Source organism: Psittacula echo, assembly GCF_963264785.1.
Source record: "Psittacula echo genome assembly, chromosome: 10".
Taxonomy (NCBI): Eukaryota; Metazoa; Chordata; class Aves; order Psittaciformes; family Psittacidae; genus Psittacula; species Psittacula echo.
In genome coordinates, this window is record NC_137741.1 from 10006853 (window position 1) to 10026817 (window position 19965).

Here is a 19965-nt window from a genome sequence, read left to right on the forward strand (position 1 = left end):
GACCTCTCCTTCCAGAGCCCGTGTCTGAACTCTCACTGTTGTGCCTTCAGCACCAGCAGCTCTCATGCTTTCAACAGAGATGCTAAAGCAGGCTGAGATATTGTTTGACAAGCTCGGCTCTCTGCTCTACCTGCTTTACCTGCTCAGCCTCCCTTACAGCCCTTCCCTGGCCCAGCTAAAGTCGTTTCAGCAACTTGGTCTGTAAAACATTAAGCCTTAAGGTCACAGCTGGGAGGAGGCTGTAACAGGGCAGCATAGACACAGCCATCCTTATGCAGCCCTACAAGTTCTCTGAGGACAGGTGGTTGTACAATAAGAGATGGTGTTAGTGCCTGCTGTACAGCCAAACCATGAGAGGTATATCTATAAGGAACAATTCACGCTGCTGCCTACTGACTTGACCCAGGATGTTTAGATGTGTATATTCAGAACCTAGAAGCATAACATCCTCAACAGATACACCACCCCAAACATGGAAATATTCCTGCTACATCCTCACTGTAGCTGGCTCAGTCTTGACCCTGTAAATGAACAGTGCCTAAAGCTGGTGAAAGTAGCAAAGCCTCTCTCAGGAGCTCAAACTCCAGAACAAACAACTGTTATAAGGAGGGGAACAGGGGAAAGAGGAAAGTGAAATAAGGAAGCTAAAAAGTTCAACAGAGATTGTATTGTGCATGAGGATCAGGCAGCTTAAAGTGCCATAAAATCCTTTACACAAATGTTCTTGCAGTAAAACGAAATAGCAGCTATTCTCAGGGAACCTGTAGCTACCCTCAGTGATTATTACAATAGCCTGAATGATGTGGTGTTTTTTCATTGTTGGACCAAATGCTGTAAGTTGTGGTATGTACCTCTATTAGAGAATACTTTAGATCAGCATGTCAAGTTCAAATGGAAACTGTTTAATACATCTGTACACCCAGGCTGGATAGGGCTTTGTTCAATAACCGTTTCTCGTGGTGAGATAAGGGACAGGACTATATGCAGCCATTAACTGTCAAAGCACACATCAGTTTATTCATGACCCTCCATACCCCTGGGAAAGGGTTTAGATATCCCTCAGTTAAATCTCTCCAGGACCACCTAGTCACAGATTTGCTTTCGATATCCTACTTTTAAAGGTTTTGTCCCCAGCTACCGAGTCCACTACTCACAGAGTTTGTGCAGCATTACACTTGATTTCAGTCCTTGCTTTTGCCATAAGGTTAGTCAGCACCTTGAGTCCTATCCCACTTGCTCAGGCAAAATTTCATTGGTCGCCAAGATGAATGGGGCTCATTTCCTCATTTTGTCCCATGGGACAAGAAACGTACTTTACAATGCTCCAGGTTACATATGGCTCGTATATACTGCCAGGGCCCTCCAGCGCTGCCTGTTCCAGAGCAGATTTCCTGTATCCCAGACAGTTTCCCTTTTAAACAGGCACAGGCTTCCTACCCACCACACAGGTGGAACTGTAAGTACCTATGATCCTGCATTATTAAGCCCATATCTTCTGAGCAGGTCACAAGGGCATATTGGAAGCAAAGAGGCAGTGTTTAAGCTGCCAAACAGCTACTCTTTCATCAGAGCAGCAGTGAAACCAGCACTGCACAGATCCAAAGAGGAAATTCTGCCATAACAAGCTTAAATCAGAGTCCAAAGTAGGTGGAAACATGCCAGTTAATGACTTCCAGCTCCGGCATGGAGAGCACACTGGGGGATGGCAAATGGAGCAATGTCTGTTCTCAGCTTGAGAAGTCACAGAGTTCCTTTCTTCTAGATGCTCCATTTGTGTATTTGGAGAGGGGGTGGCTTTAGGGATGGACACACACAGTGACAATTAGAAACATACCACACATTTGGATCTCAAATCAGGCAGGCTCCCCCAGCGTTCTGTAGTATTAATAGTTGGCTCTTTGTTTAACCCATTACAGGACAGAGCTATTACCTGTATTCAGAGGTCACACCAAGTCCTCGGACCAGTACTGCTTCTCCCTTGGGGCTGGGAAGGCGGGGAATAGAGGGAGGGCTGGGAGCCACCTGTACTTGGGTTCCTTCTTCCCTTACTCACGGATTTCAGCCCAGGTACTTCCAAAAGATACTGAACTTTTCATAGAAGAAAGGGCAGAGCCACAGCCTCACCTTGCACAAGACACAGAGAAATCCTCCAGCATGCAGTCAAGGCATCCAACCAGGACTAAAGGACAAGGGAAGTGAAAGAAAACTACACCTGTGACCTGCCAGTGGATTAGCATCGAATTAAAGATCGAGCTCAATGGTATAGAGCACTCTCAAATTCTGGGCTTGACAGGAGCTCAGGCACTATCCATTCACCAGGACCAGTAACTACCTGGGAACCAGAAACAGGCCCATAGCCAAAGAGAAGCAGGTCAAAAGTCTCTAAGGTTCAACCATTACATTCAACACACAACCAAAAGGGCCAAAAAGCCTGCAGGTCTGTACACATAAGCAGCAGGACTGCTGCAGGCCATGCTATGACTCCATTTCATCATCCCCACTAAAGTAAGTTCACTGTTCCAGTGTTTCTCAGCTGTTCACCTTTATCGCTGATGGCCCCCACAGTCAGAGGGAAGTCTGAGACTGAAATCCCAGGCTCCCATCAATTTGCTCCCACAGCCATGCAGTTCCTCTGCTCTTCAGCAGGCTCCCAGATTTGAATACCCAATGGGATCCCCCCTGCTCTGTCCTGCCTCTCTCCTCTGCCACCCCTCCAGAGGCTGAGTGCAGGTCCTGTCACCCCATGAGAGCTGATGGTGAGCACATTACCAGGCAGCCAGGCAATGTATGCTGCAGGTCTCACTGCATGCACAGCAGACAAGAGGAGGGTGTCCTTGCTGATGGAATGATCAGCCAGAAGCCCCTCAGATAAAACCGCCTGCAGGTAAGGCTGGAGAAGGATGAGAAGCAGAAGGATACTCACTGTCTCTGCTCTCACCAAGAGATACCTTTCTGCTCCAGCACCCTGGGAACCGAAGGGTGATTTCAGGCTGAACAAATCTGAAACTTGAACTTTCAGAAGTTTGTGTGAACACTTCTGCCTGGTTCTTTTGCAGCATGTGAACCTTGCTTTGACTGCAGGTTTCCACTCAAAACTCAAAGCAAAACTGCTGAAACCACAGACTTTTACAGAATCTCCACCCAAAATAACTACCTTAGCTCAAAATCTCTCTGTAGGCAGGGCAAGGGGTTTCAGGCTGGTGTGGAAAACATCAGCTAGGGACTCCAGGTGTAGGACTAAGGTAGAGAGAGCAGGCAAGTCAGAAGCTCAGCCTGCTTGTCTGAGCAGCAGACCATACTCTGTGCAGCCCTGCAACTCTATTGCTTGAACCTTCAAACCTGTTCCTGAGCTGTCAGCATTTCTGAGTGTAAATCCCTGTAAGTGATGATGAGGTTCTTTGCCTTAATTACCACATCTGTTTGCTGCCCACTGGGTATCAGGGCCATAAACCTTTCCAACACTCACAGGAGCTTGACAAGCTACCTGCTACCCCCACTTTGTGGCCACTCTGTGGGTTAAGCACCCCACAGTCTGCCCATGCTCCAGCCATGAGCTTGTGCCTTCCCTCTGTTGTAATCCAAGCTGGGAGCCTACTTCACATACTCTTTTTAGCAGCCTATTCTCCTTATCAATTATAAACTTAGCAATGCTAAAAACGTAGGACACAATAGCACTTGGAATGGATGCCCTATGTCAGGAATAGCTCCCCTGGCTCCCTGAGCAGGACCAAGGCTTGACAAACATCGTCACAAGTCTGTGTTGTATCTGCTGCTCTTCTCCTTGCATAAAAGGCTGCTCTGTGCCTTCTAGGGCTGCCAGAACAGCCAGAAGCCGCTCGCTGCTTTTATTTTTTTCCCTATAAACCACAGACAGAAGAAAACCACAGAGGAAAAAAAAGCCTTAAATCAGCACTGGAGATTTGGCTACTACACCTCAGTTCTCTCTTTTATTTTTTAACCAGGCAGATCTATAGCAGAGATAAGTGTATGCTTAAACAGTTTGCTGAATCAGAATCAAAAGAGTACTCAGTCTCTCCACTCAGTAGTTGCTTTGATACCTCATCTGTGCTGTTCACTTAAGCAGTACATGTAAGTGAAATACATCTTTCTTTTCCCACGCTTTTGATGGTGATATTGTTGTACAAAGACTGCATATCTCATTTCTAACAGAACTCATTCTTCATCAGCAAGACCAGTGCTGCTGCATGGCACAAGCAGCGGTCACCTTGACAGAAGTAATGCTGACAGTCGGCGGGCTTTGGTCCCCGGGAGTCAGGCTGCTAGAGTCAGTTTGGCAACTACCTGCTATTCAAAGTACTCCTAAATCTCTGGTCTGAAGACACAGCCTAGACTAAAAAAAAAGCCTTTACATAACAGTCCTGTCTCTAACACCAGATTTTCTCAGAGCAGTAAAAGTGACAAACTTCCCTAGTAAGGGTACTTCTGCTGGCAGAGCATCTCCCAGTTCAGCAAGTAAAATAACTTAAACAGGAAAAAAGTCATGTTGATTTAATTATACACCTACAATGGGATTTTAATGATACAGAAATGGCATAAAAGAAATCTTTTCTTTAATCAGCATTTCCTTATTTTCATAAGCTTCTAGTGCGGGGCTGGCTTTAAGGACCTGTGGGACAAATTTAAGCTGCAAGTCACTTTATGCTGGAAAAATCTGCAGCCATTGTCCTTTGCAGATGCAGAAGGCGGTGTACCCTGCTACACAAAGCAAAATCACTTGCTTTGGGTTTTGTTTTCCAAGAGGCAACTGTTCACTCAGTTTTAATTTCCCCCCTTACAATAGAGAACAGCCCTGAGGAGTTCTGCAGCAAGCTTTTCAAAATAAACACCCAACGTCATGCTGCTGTGGGGAGGAGGGAGAGAACAAGCCCTGCTCCCTGGAGGGAGGAAGTGAGTGCTGGGGGGGCAGGAACCCCCCCAGTGAGGACAGCAGGTCCCTGGGAGCACTCGATCCAGGGCTGGCTGCTCCCAGCCTCATGCTCGCTGAATCAGTGCAATGTCTCATGTCCCACTTCAAAGGCAGGCTTTGTGGTTCATTGCTGAAAAGCTTTATATTAAGAAAACCCCAACAACTAAACAAACCAAAGCAAGGCTTACCTCTGAACTTACTTACACATGGCTGCATGTTTTAAACATCATCACAGAAACGATAGCACTGTAGGATATGACCCACTTAGTTACACATACACTTCAGTGGGCTGTAATCCAACGTTTCGTTGTACATCTATTTTTTATATATGTATGAGCTGAAACCCTACATTAATTTCTATAGTTAATGACCTAGAGGTTAGTGAAGGAGCAAAAGCAGCCCTCATTCAGATAAATGCTTGCCTGAGTTTCAACACTGGTCAGATAGGAAGTTTGCAAAGTAGGCCTAAAGGAGTAATTAGAAGAGGTTGACCTCAGTGTTAAAGCATTGCATGTTCTCCTCAGAGGGCAGGTGATTGCATGCAATCAAGTTGGAGCAATTCACACAAAATTACCATCCCAGCAGCTGAGAAGGACCACCCCGATCAGTTTAAGCTCCTTGCAGCAGGTGACTGAAGGTATCCTGTCTGATTATGCACTAGGAACACAATCAACACCAGTTCATGTGTCCTTGCTGAGGGAGCTAAGATATCGTTATCACCACCGCTGGTTCACCTGTGATGGTATGGCCATTCTTTCTGCTGTGGCATAGGCTCTTATAGGGGCCCTTATAGCATAAGATATGAAACTTTCAAAACTGGACAGGGAGGGATTGGCTTTCTGCTGTCCCCTGAGCTGTGCTCTGGCAGCCGTGCATTTGGCAGCAGTGCCAAGGCAATGACTGACATGCTGTGCTGCAATGAAGTGGGATTTCTGGGTGTCAGAATCGCCATTCCCAGCTACAACACAGTGCAGCAGTTGGGTCTGTTTCTGGAGAAAGCATTCCCTTTACAGCACTGAGCCCTTCCCCATGCAGAGCAGCAGCAGCTTGGGAGTGCCTGATGGGAAGTGGGGCTGTCTTTCTCCTACATAGACCGCATTAAAACCAGTGAGCAGTTCACTCCAGCTAAGTTACTCCCAAAGTAACCAAATATCATCCTGCCCTGCTCGTGGTTGTTTTGCTTCAGTCTCCTGCTTTTCTCCCTTGTTCTGAGAAGGAAAGGCCAGGGTGAAAAGAGAGAAAACATTTTTTCTGTCTTCTTTTGAGCAACAGAAGATTCTGCAATACACTGATCCGTGAAACAGCAAATACCAGGAAGGGACAGAACAGTCTGAAACTCCTTTGGCCTCGTGAAGCTGGCAAGAACTTTACCGCTGGCCCTATAAGTGCTGTATGGGTAAAACCCAGAGACTGTTTATGCAATAGTGGGTATTTGATGTCTGAATGAGGGGTGCAATTAACATTGACCATGCCAGCTGTAGCAAAGATAACTTTTTCTTTCATTTGTTTAATCAATTTAGAAAACCACCTCTTCCCAAACCATTGAATTCTATCAGAATAAACACCCATTTGGAGCCTATACTTAGTTTTAGAACAGCGGGAGGAATCCATTTCCCCCGACATTTCCTCTACATAACCTTAATACAACATAATAAACCTCTCAGTTATGCTGTCACCGTTACTGAACCTAGCATCGGGATGTTGCTTTCCTAAGAGGGAAAAATTGGTGCATAAATTGTCAAGTGGTATCATTGCAGTCGTATGCTGCTTCCCTCTGACAACACCGAGCCCTTTCCTCGACAGGAAGGCTAATGAGTTCCTTCAGAGAATGGCACTGCTTTTGGCTCCTTTCCACAGAAACAGAAATAGAAAAGTCATTGGCAAGGCCAAGTGGGTAGGAAAGGCTCCGCATAGAGTAATCCTGTGAGATACCAGGCTGCCCTGGGCAGGGGCTGAAGGCATGCAGCCCTGGGCAGAAAGGCAGTAGCATCCTGCAGGATCAAGCTGTTACTACCAAATTCCTTTCCTTTGCACTCTGTCAGGGAACAGCTGCGCCAAAGTGGAAAAAAATCCGGGAAAGTTACTGAAACATTCTCACTATTACAGACCTCATGTTTCCACCGCAAATGGATAAATCTCCCAGAGAGGTTTCTGGTGTCTTTTAAGGTCAGTGTTTGCGGCATTAAAGAGTATCAGGCGTTCAGTGACGCTGTACTCATGGATTTTGGGAACATTTTTAAGTAAGACTAGAAAAAAACTGTAATTTGCTTGTTGTGATTTACAGCACTGCTTGCCCGTAAGCATACATAACACTGATTTACTGTCCTTTCTTGGTACTGATCTGCCCATGGCAGGGGGTTTGGGGCTAGATGACCTTAAGGTCCTTTCCAGCTGTAACTATTCTATGGTCTGACCCCTGTTTCCTTGTGTACTTCCCTTCTGACTTTGCCCCAGTTTGATCTAATTACAGGGGCTACTTTAAAGCAATCTCTCATTTCCTTCATTTGAATCCCTAATGAAAGGGACAGCAGTGACATGGCATGGGACGGGACAGCACTCTGCTACTTTTGGCTGTAAGGATAAATATCTTATTTCTGTTGCTCAAACTGGCAAACACCAAAAGAAGGACTTAAAGAGAGGCATCACAGCAACCACTTCTCATCTTCCTTCATCTACACCAGTACCTCCACCAAGGGGAGGGAAAGATTGCAGACAGCAAAATTAGCTGTGCTGTCTCTGAACTGCATTGCCTCATTCTTTCCATAATCCCTAGTATATAATACCCCTCTTGGGAAACAACCCCTTTTGCTAACAGAACTGAGGATCACTTCAGACTGAGAGCATTTCCCCCCTTTTTCATCACTTTAGAAGTGCATTCTGGATCGACAGATTTTAATATCTCTCTTTGCCAAGAGAGATCAGACACTAAATGACATACCATGCAAGTGAGGACTCATTACTGTGAAACTGTTGTTTCTTGCCCAGCCAGTTAATTGGAGCCTATAAAATTTCCATTGTTCAAACCTGGATTATCTCACAGGTATTTGCCTGGACAAGGAAAATCCCAAGCCCTCACCCACTGGACAGATACATGGGATCCCAAACATGCACAGGATGGAGAGGTAACCCAAGACTGTGCCATTTGAGCAGGTTCTGTCCAGGGATCTCCAGCATAGGTTTTAATCCCATCTGTGGAGGCAAAGACACCGAAAGGTGAAGTCACTTGCCTTAAGGCATCTAACAATTTAGTTGCAGAGCTGGAAATAAAACTGAGGAATATGAACATGCTGGACCATGCTATAATCAGCAGATGCTGCTGCTTCCAAGTTCTAATTAAAGAGCTGTCATTACACAAAAAGCATTTGCAGTTTGCAGTAAAACTGATAAAGCTCAATAGTCTGGAGTACTGGAGAGGAGGCATATGCTTTTTAAATATCCCAAAGATGATAATATAGCCTTTTTATTAAAGCCTGCCTCAGCCTCTGCAGCTAGCTGATCCCAGCTATGAGGTCTCTCTCTGCTCTAACAAACCCAGGATCCTGCCAGTACAAATTGAGTAATGCTTAAAATATATAATCTACACCACACTTTCCTACCTGAGACCATTTGTGTGAAAGCAACTGCACTGTAGTACTTTCATAAACAGAATAGAGAACCAGTGGGAAAATAACAAGTCAGGGAGAGAACAGAAGTGGTTGATGTGCTGCAGCCATCATTAACACAGCTGGCAATATTTAAATGCATGAAAATAGGTGGTAATAATACAAATATAAATGAGCCAATTAGATGCCTTGGCCATGCAAGTGCACACACAAACACACAGATACACATACATTTCTCTACAAAGGGAGCTCCTGCTTCCAGCTAATGCCTAGCACTGCTCCAGCCGCTGCTTGGCATTGGGTCCAGCCCCAGTGTCAAGGGTTTGATTGCCTTAGAGCTGGAGCAGTTGCTGGATTTTCATCCCCAGCTCTGCTGCTCCTGCTCGGAGATACCTCACAGGAGCTGGGAGCTGGTGGCACCCCAGGGTTGGTGGTACCCCAGGGCCAGTGGCAGGGCTCTGGTGGTGGCACCCCAGGGCCAACCTGCATGTAGGCAGTGTGCTTGGGCTGGGGGGGGAATGTGTGCCAAGGGTTGCTCAATGCCAATGTCTCCAGCTGAACGAGGAGCAACGGAAACTGCCTCTCCAGAGTCCTGTCCAGCCCTGCTCCTTCATGCAGACAGCACCTTAACACAGGCCATTGCAAAAGGTGAAAGGATGGGGCAAGTGCACTTTTGTTTCCCACAGAAATGAAATACCTCAAAGATATTCCTACAATCCAGTGATTACTTGGGTTCCTTACCTGGTAGGCACATATGGCTGTGAATACCAGGGTAAGGCGGGTGCAATCACTGCTGGGAGCACAAAGAAGCTTCGTTTGCAGCCAAAGACCAGATGTATTTATGTGAACTGCATCCAGCCATGAGTGACTGACAGCTGGCATGTCCCACAGCTTCCAGTACCAGTTGTGCTAGGGGAAAAATGAAAGGTATCAAAATGAGGCCTTCGATTGAGAAACAGAAAATGAGAGCCAGCAGTGCCACACTCTGCGGCACTGGCAAACAGGGCCACCACATTCCCCCTCTGCAGATGGCTGTCAGATGTCTGTGGTTGCAGTCTAGAGCCCGGCAGAGTCTCAGCTGCAGAAAAGCCGTTTTCTGTCCTCCACCTCTGATTTTTCCTTATTTGATCAAGTTTGACGAAGGCTGTGCAGGAAGCAGGTTTTAACGGTGACTCAAGCACACGTCAGCTCTACAGAGGTGCAGCACAGGCATGTAGGCACTGGGGCAGTGTGCAGGTCAAAACCAGCGAGCCCTGCATCACTGCAAGCATAGTTACTCACAGCTTAAATCCTTCTATCTCCACCTTACCTGGGATTTTGTTATGGGCACTGCTGGAACACAAGGAAAGACATCTTGGAAGAGTTTCAGTCAGTGCTTCAGCAGAGCTCTACCAATGTCTACCATAAAAAGAGAGAAAGAGGAAATACCTTGAAATAACACAACCAGAATTATCTGTTAGGTGCCTGCGATAAAGGTGGTGTCCTAAGAACAAGGGGCCAGGCGCATCAAAGTCTCTAGGAGATAAAGGGGGGAAAAAAACCCCAAAGCCAAACAACCAAAAAACCCCCAACAAACCAGGTGCAGTTGAGGTCTTTGGCACAAAATAGGAGATGAGATAAAAGCTTGTGTAATTGCTGTTTAGACAGCAAACCAGGGCAGGTTTCAGGAAATAAGAGAGAAAAGCCAATTCTGTTGCTGCGCCTCAGAGGCGCGACAAGGGGTCTTTGCCCTCTGGGGCCATTGGCTCCCGTGACTTTGCTCTGCTCACAGAAGCTGGAGGTGACCAGGTGGCAGGTCAGAGTATGCTCTGGAAAGGAGCAAGGTACTTGCAATGCACGTGCAATTAGTGCATCACTGTGAGCACCAGAGTTGAGAGCATCTGTTCCCAATTAGGTCTAGCATAGTGGCTATTCCATCTATCCTCGGTCAGAAATCATCTTTGAACTGCTAGTTCCATGGCTCTTTCTGATTCAGAATTGATCATAAGCATGTATCTGATTGGATTGCAGCTACTGGATTTCTCAGACTGTTGTGGACCTCTCAGCTGTGTCACTGCCTGCTCCAGCTGCTGGGAGGGTGGCCCATACTTCCCTTGTACTTTCACTACATGCAAGAGTAACACTCCATACACATACCTGTGAACAAGTTGAGGCTGCCTGTAGGGAAGTTCATGCTTGGTAAAGAGAACTGCAAATTTGATTCCAACAGCACTAAGGAAACTGCCTAATCAGATTGAGGGGGTCACACAAATTACCAAAGGATCAAAAAGAGAAGTTCCTGACCTCCACCCTAGCCAGAATTCTTCAGGGTATTTTGTTGAGATGTGTTCCAGTCCCGACAGGGTGAAAAACAGGCACTGTATTTAGGTTGGCAAACCATGTGCCATGCACAGACCAACCCAGTCTGCCTGCTCCTGCCTTTCCAAGCACAGCTCACTTGGGGAAGGGCAGGATTGTAGGACCTCTAACACTTTGCACACCTTCTGCACGACCAAAAGCAGAACATCTACACAGTCTGCACCGCAAAAGAGGCTCTCAGAAAAGAGAGAGCTTTTTCCCCTGCCTGCTCTGAAATGAGGAGATCCAGTGAGAAATCCTGACTCAAGTAAAACGAGCAGGACTTTGCCACTGATTTCAACAGGCCGAGCTTTTCACCCCAAGAGTCTGCTCTGCTGTTGACTAAGGAGATAAGCTGCCAGCAGCAACAGTCTGGCCTTGGAAATCTGGAGGGCTTTGTCGGCTGACTGCAGAAGCAGCAAATGCACAGCTCACCCACAGTGCAGATGTAACTTGCATGCCTCCCACTTCCAGAAAAGCTGAGGGCTCCGTGTTTATTGTGCAATGGGAAGACATTAATAATCATGCCTGACGATGTTTAAGAATGGAGATAAAATTCTCTATTATCACAGATTATCAGTTTGTCAAAGGGGATGCTGGCAGACAGAAGCTTTACTGGGATGAGGTTTGCATTTCAATGAGCAATCTGCATGAACAGCTTTCAGCTCCTCCATGCATCAGATCCAGGCAGAAGCAGATCTGTGCTGAAGCATCCTTCCAAGATGCCCTGCAGTGCTTAGAGAGGTCTGACTATAGCCAGGTCATGGTCAAGGCTGTCAGAGCTAGAAATTATACGCAGCCTTAACTGCAGAAGACGCTGGGCTCACTGCGGGGTGAGTAATGAGGGTTTTAGAAAAGCACACTGAGAATGACCCCATTTTCTGCTATTTATAAAATCCTGCTGAAGTACAAACTGGAGGCACTGGCACAATGCTCCCAGCGCTCCTTCAGACCCAAGGTGCTCAGGTCCTCTCATGAAGAGACTGGTAGAAGCAATATCCAGCCACCTTGAAAGGACTTCAGAGGCTTTGCTGGGAACTGGAGCCAAGCTCAAGCATCCAAAGACAAAGAGTGTGAACACGTAAGAGCAGCACCTCACCTCGTGGGGACTGTGCTGAGCCCCACACAGGCAAGCCTTGCTGCAAGCATGCTGCTGGTTATCTAAAGCAGTGGTGATTACAAGGGAACCCAGAGTGGCATTTCTGTCCCTCCCAACCTCTTCCCAGCACCATCCTTCTCCCATCACACTTCTCTAGCCTGCAGCCAACCTGCGTGGCAGGTAAAGCACCTTCCACAGCTTGCTGGACAAGCCTAGCAAAGGGCTCTTCTAGCAGTCATTTCCTTGCTGTTCATTAGTCTTGCACAATGCCTGGGAGTGGAATACTCTGAATTAGGGGCTTTTCAAGAGGCAGTTGTACCAGCACAAAACTTTGTACAGATCTGAACTTAAAACGAATGCTCAGCATGAAAAAGAGGTTATGATCCCTTTGCATTTTTAAGTCTCTGCAAGCACAGGAGCTGGAAACATCTCTTCTTCCTCATTGCCCTTTAAAAAATACTTCAGCTTCTCTGAAATGTTGTGTATTGAGCAGCCGTCTCTTTGCCAAGCTACCAAGTATCTTGGGACTCACAATGGAGTCTCAAGAGCTGATAAAGCTTTCTGTGCTTGTGGTTGAGAAGGCTCTGGGGGATGAAAGGCAAGCCTCGTCCCTGCTTTCAACCTTATTTCTACCATCCACAAGACTCACACCGGAGACAATATTGGCTGCATAAATTCTCATGGCTCCAAGGACGTCAGTGCAGGAGTCCACTGCCAGCAAAATCAGGCTCTTCCTGCATGCAGCACAACCCTCTGCCATGCTTTAAAACAGACCTGAGAACACCAGCAGCCACACGGATACAGTCACAAGGCAAAACACCGGCTGCTCTCCATTTGCTGTGCAGGATGCAGTCAGCAGGCTTGTGCGGCTGTACGTGCAGGGAGCATCTGCTGTGTGTGCAGGAGTGCCATTGGCTTGGTACACACACATCCCTCATGTGTGCACATGCTCCTCAGCTACAGCCTTACACCATAAACACAAGCTGCTGCTCAAATGCAGTGCTTGGCTGAGCTCCCTTACACCTCTACAGCACTCGAGCAGTTCAGAAACAAGCTGATTGCTGGGATAAAAGCAACCAGATAATATTTCTTCTGCTGCAGGCCTGCTCCTGCAGGTTTCATACCTGACATTTGCATAGCACTCTTTCCCATAGGGCCCCCACGTGTGATAAAGACATGCATGCAATGAGGAAGGCATCATCCCTAGTTTTCAGGTAAAAGAACGCAATGCTTTGCACATTGATCAGATTCCCTGCAACAGAAACGAAGGAGTCTGGCCCCAGGCTCCTGCCTCACAACGATCCTTCTCACTGCAGGTTCAGCCCATTTCTTCTTGTGTCATCCACCGCACACCTAGGGATCAGGTCCTTTTGTATGGTACTGACTTCACATTTGAATCCTAATTTCCCCCTCTTTAATTCTTTGTAGTTTAGGCTGGATAACCCTTATTTCAGTTGTTCCATATGGAATAGGTTGCAGGGGAGTAGTGCTGCAGTTACTTTTGCTGCTCTTTTCCAGTGTGATCCACCACTTTCATCAACTACAGCACCCAAAACCCTGACCCAGAATTTCAGCTGTAGCCTGCTGAACATGGCCCAAGAATCACTTGTCTGGGTCTTACTGAATTGAATGAAAGAGAATGAAACACTGCCATTTACCTGAGCCAGTGTGCACAGTCCTCTGCTGTGTGATGTGAATGTACAGTTTCACTGCATCTAGACAAGGAAAAGGCAACTGAGAACTCGGGGAGGCAAGCACAAGGGGGGCTCCCTGTTTGCAAACCTGTTTTTCTGTGTCTATTTCTACATGGGAGGGAAACAGGAGGTTTGAAAAGCATCTCCCTTCGCAAGTGTCGTGGTTTAAGCGTTTAAGGTTTAAGATCCTGAAGGTCCCCTGTCAAGTAGAACTCCAGCACCCAGTTGCCTGCACCAAACAAAGGGCAGCAATGGCTGTGGCTGCAGACGCTGTTTGAAGGCAGCAAAGCCCACATGCGTTTGACGGACAAAACCTTAATGGACTAAGCATGCAGAGTGGGTTGACACAGCTGCCTCTCTCTTTGCTCTCTCTGCTCTCCACAGAAATGCACAGCCTGTGCTTTGCTGCCCAGGGCACAGGACATGCACTGCTCTCTGGGCTGTTCACCTTCCCTCTTCTCAGCTCTGCCACCCCAGAGCAAACAGTACAGGTTTAACCTGCCCCTCTCCACCTCTCCTCTGCCCAGGGGCTGGGCTCACCCTCACAGTGAGCACCCATCACCAGCGCTAGTCTCACACCACTGGTACACAGCCAGCCTTCACAGATGGCCACGGCATGGAGTTTTCAATACATGAAACAGTTGAAACAACAAAAGCGCTGCTGTGGCTGATTCAGCTCATCAGCCTGCATCCCATTAAACCAGTCATCGTTTCCAGTTGTTCAGCACAGGAACCGCATGGCTGCGCACAGCCTCCCAGGCAGTGGTTGCACTGAATCACATCTCCCAGCCGGGCTGCCCGCAGACAGCTTACTCCAAACTGGACCGAAGTGGCTCCTTCTACACTAGAAAACAAGTCCTTGTGAAAACAAGCCCTTGTGACAAGGACTTCCAGCCAATTTTATACTGGCAATCCAGCCTGTTGCATCCACTAGCAGCCCTCTCAAGGGCACGCTGCTGCATTTTGAGAGAACGATTCTGGTCAATGGAGACCGGCCCAATGCAAAAAGGAGGGAGTCTGTCAGCATCTCCAGCAGGCACCTCCCAGAATCTCACAGGTACCACTCATGGTCTGGAAAACAATGGAGGAGGCTGTGATGCTTTGTGGAGTACAAGGGGCAGCACTGTTCCCAGGGAGCTGCGAGGAGGCAGGCACCGGCTGCGGCTCTTGCACACAGACCATTACAATCTATAGCCATGGCAGACAGATTAAACCTACCTTTGTATCATGTCCCAGACATACAGTGTCTCACGGACAGCTTCACACAAATCTTGTCCCTTTGAGACATCCAAACTCAGAGTACAAACAGATTCTCAAACCCTAGTAAAGCCTTCAGTGGGTGGTACAGTTCTACAACTGTTTTTCTGCTTGACCACTGCTGGGTTTTTTGCTGCTCATGAAGTGATGCAGTTTCCAGACAGGATGTGGTTTGTGCCGTTCTGTGTGTTATCCACAAAAGATGCTAGACTGGAACAGTCATCAGCTGGGAGATTTCAATCAGGACTTAAAAAATAAAATTAAAGTGGGTGGATATCCACAGGGACTCACAAAGATCCCATTATAAATTAGGAATGAAAATCCCACCTGAAAGGATAGGTGATAGGAACAGAATGTAATTGCATCTTTCAGGGATTGGCTGCCTTTGAAAACATGTCCTTTAGTCATTTAGCTCAAGCCACAGTTGCTTTTAATTTAGCTTGGGAGGCTCTAACTCAAGGAACAGCTTGTAATTACTACTGACACATATACTGCTCTCTAAAGCAAGACACACTGAACTGTGAGCTTTAGTAACAATGAGATAAATATTAACTGGCTAACCATTTTGCAATTATTAAGCAAAGTCTAGAGATATGGGATTTTGCCTCACAAAACAGTTCAGAGGAGTTTGCCATAGCCCTGGACATACCTTCAAGTAAAAGTCATAACCGGGTTGTGCTGGAATCACATGAAGAAGATGATGGTAGAATCATCTGTTTGAAGATTTGACTGCTGGAGCAGACTGATGAATGTTTTTGGATTGAAAATGAAGGCTCTTATCCACTGTGCAAACACCTACTTGTTGGAAAAATGAGGAGTCATGTAACTGATAACACCGAGTCTGACAGTGATCATGGAGCTGATCCAGAGACACACACACATGCAGGATCCTTTCTGTCTTCTGACAGTTTCAAATGTTGACCATGAAGCTTCGGATGACCCTTGGGTGTTTCACCAACTACTAACCTTTAGAGAAGACCCAAACATGCTGCTCACCTGCATGGAGCTCAGCCTCTATACTTAGAGATTTCTGCTGCTTTTTTTCTGTTTTCTTCTATATTTGACGGTTTTGAAAAGATGATATGTATTTAACAGTGTGAAGCAGTGAGCGCCTATGTAATGAATGTTACAGGCATTTCTGTACTGCTTACAGGCAGAGTTTCCCCTAAAGCACCACCAACAGCCTGGTGCTGCATTCATGTTCACTTGTTGCCTTCCCTGGCAGCGTCCATGCCACAGCATGGCATTTGGCCTTAGCTCCTCATTAAACACTGTGTTTGGCTGCATTTTCTTTATGCCAGATTACAGTGTTTTGAACTTGAATAAATGATAGCATCTGATGATAATCTGAAGCCAAAGCAGAGCTAATCTTGCACTGAATCCATGTCAACACGCTTACTCATGTCTCCTGGGTTAGGGAATGCAGCACTTTCCCTTCAGCCTGAGGTTGGACCAAAAATACCAAAGAGACTCTGGCAGAAACTGTAATTATAAATGAAGACATCACGAAACCAGCCCTGCATGAAGCTGAGATCATGCTCCAGCCTTGAGCTGGCTGCTGCGTTAAAGTTACAGAGTGAAACAAGTACAGAATTCATCAGTATCACTGGGAAGCATTACCTTTGTTTCATACCCCTACCACAAACCACTACAATGAAGCTAAAAAGTGTTACAGCTAAATAAAACTTGGCAAGCCATGCACACCCAGGATTTTAAAGAAATTGAAAACTTGGCTTTACCAATCTCCTGGTACAGGATAGGAGGGTTTTAGCCCACATTTTCATAAGCCATGAACTACATAATGTTTAAACACTGACATAAAAATTTAATCACCTCAGATATTTTTCTTCCTTTGGGCTAAGTATGTATTTTGGAGACAGTCCACTGGCTATCCGGTAAACAGTATACTTCACTAAATGACCCGTTTCCTCCCTGTGTGGCCAGACCGTTTAAAGGAGATGTTCATTTGCTTCCTGTAAGTAGCACTTGTGGAAGAATTTTCCACTGTGAAGCAGGTCAAGAGCCAGCAAACAGCCCTGTGCAAAACCCACTTGGTGGAGCAAGTCAGGGAAAGCCCACACCGAAGCAGCAGAGATGGGAATGCAGTGCCTGCCCAGCATCAGCTGGATACGGTTTGCTAGACAGGAGACTGTAGGAAAAGTGTGAGGAAAAGGTATTAAGAGAATAATGTTTTTTCCTAAAGCCCACGAGCACCAGACTATATAAGTGCACAGTACCTCCTACAGCAGCAGGCTTTGAGACCCAAATCCCCAAAATACACAGTGTCTGGTGCCTAATACAGTTATGTCAGGCAAACTCTTGCTCCTGCTGCTCTCTCCTCCCAGCAGTCCTCCAAGTCCTGTTTACCCTGTGGGGCCATTTGCACCCATTAGTTTCTGCAGGGTTGGCTTCACATTAAAGAAGAAAACCAAACTCAAATCATTCCAGCTTTCAAGTGTTACAATACTAACAAGTGATGGCTTCCAGCACATGAGCAAAGGCTATGGTCTTAACAGCACTCTTTAAGGAGAAGAGAAGCACCATAGTGGGTCAGATCGGATCAGACCAACAGTCAGTCTAGCCTAACCCTGTTTCTGACACTGGCCAATACACGGCCATTAAGGAAAGAGCAGAAAAGGATGAAATCAAGAGGAATTCAGTGGCAGGTTTCATCATTCCCTTGGAGATGGTGAAGAAGACCAGGACTGGCCCAGAGATGAAGGTACACAATAGAAAAACAGTATCTGTAGAGCAAGTCAAACCCTTCATTTTCACCTTGCCTGTAGCCAGCACCCATTGTCACAGACAGCAAGCTCGTTTTCCTTGTCTCTAAGGCATAACTTTCCTCAAAGCAAGGTTGAGAGGTACCAAACCTGCTCAGAACACACTTGCACAGATTGCAAATGCGCAAAATGCCTGACACATGAAATGCATCAGATAGATTAATACCTGTAGCCTTTATCTGTCAGAAAGGTACAAGAGGTCCAAATCAGCCAGTAAACACTGAAACCCAGGTAAGCACTTGCATAGCCTGGATTTGAGACATGCAGGAATCCCAACAAATGTGCAAAACGTCCAGCTTTCCCTCGGATAAAACTTGTAGGTGTAAGAAAGGACACATCTAAAGGGAAGTCTCCTGCTTAAAGCAGAAGTGCAATCTTATTATTAGACCTGACTGAAAAATGCCCAGCAGGCATTGAACAATATGGCTTTGTAGCTCTCTGCCTATTTGTGGGAATGTTTGGACAAAATGATGAAATGACCCAAGACTTCAAGCCAATGTGAGGTACTGGGAAGAGTGACAAGTGGGTGCTATTGTGAGACAGCTTAGCAGCACTGTGAAATCCAACCGTACTCCTAAATTGCAGATGGAATTGGACAATTATGGCTTTCTACTTTCAACCAAGGACACCACACCTTATCTTAAAGCTCTTCAGAACGCTTTCTTCTGTCCCTGAGAATGCTCTTTGCCTGCCTGCCATGGCAGCTGGTTTTCCTCCATGAGCTGATCTCATGCAAGCCGTAGCCTCACTGGGGGTGTGATGTGGTCAAACATAACGAAGAACAGCCACAGCTATCTCTCACTGTGATCTTAACTGGCATTTGGGTACGGATCTCCATATCAGTTCAGCTAGTGGCTGATGGGATGGTAAGAAGTAACGCAGCTTCTGGGGTCACTGTTGTGAAAAGGAACCGGTAGGTACTTCTACAACATTTTGAACAGATGATTGCTGACTATTAAAGCCAAACTTTTCTGAAGAAACATAATGTAAATAAAGATAAGCAGTCATGTAACAAAAGACAAGAAAGCAGCAGTCTTAAAAACTGCTTGTATTCAACTGTAGTGATTGTTAAACATCAGAGCTCTTTTGCAGCTTTGCTGTCTCAGCCCCAAAGAGGTAAATAGTATGTTGTGCCATAGCTGTTTGTTCTTTAGGACAAACATGCAATATTATATTTTCATTTAAAGATACAATCTTGAATGCTTATGAGGTGTTACTCATCAGCAGAAAGCATGCAGAGTAGAGCAAGCCATATGTTACACATAATAAATAAAGGAAATAGAGCTGAAGTGTTAGCAAAGACTTGCATTACAGCAGGAAAAAGGGATTAAATCTTGAAGTCATTTCTGAAAGACTCTTAAAAGCATGCATACAGACAAACGCCTCTGATCATTCACAAATACTATTCCTGGGCTGTTTCACTAGATTTGGCTCCTAACCCTCTCTTCACTGCCTTTACCACATATAATCTTCTCCTATGTAAAGTATCTTCTGAACAGCACCCCTCTAGATGTCTTTAAAAATAAACATCAAGTAACCACTCAAGGCTTCTGAAATATGAATGCTTTTGGAGATTATCCAGCTTTTCTGATCATCACAGGAGCGGTTATATCCAAAAGAAAATAAAAACAGAGCCTATCAACATCTGATTTAGGTAAGAATTAATCAACCTTATATTCACTGCACAGAGTTTTATCACTTGTTTCATTTAGACCATTGTTGCCTAGTTTATTCACTCACATTGCCTTCTGGAAGAAGACTTATCTGGAATATTCTTACAAAAATACAGTGTTTACACAGGGCTTCTTGACACAGTCTTTGAACCCCCATAATCCAGCTGGATTCTGCTGCTGGCGACATTTGCCATACGTAGTTTTAAAGGCTAACATCAATAAAAGTAACCTGCAGTTCTCAGCACCTCGCATGGCCCTAGCTGATTTGAAGGGCTTTGTCAGCTGGCATAGCTTCAAAGCACTGCTAGAACAACTTTATACCAAAACAAGCTAATTATCACAGCCTGCTTCCAAGATGGTCTCTCATATATTATTATATTGTCAAGAAAAAAAACTGTGGCCTCCCTAAAGATCTGAAGAAATTCCCAATCTAATCACTGTTGTATATACCCAGTTACAGAGCAGAATGTTAAAACACTGTATTTCAAAGTTGAAACAAGTTTAAAAATAGAAAAGCACTAGATATCTAACATTACGAAAATTCATTATAAAGGATCAAATGCAGCTTTAAATTTGATGCTACTTCACTGTCC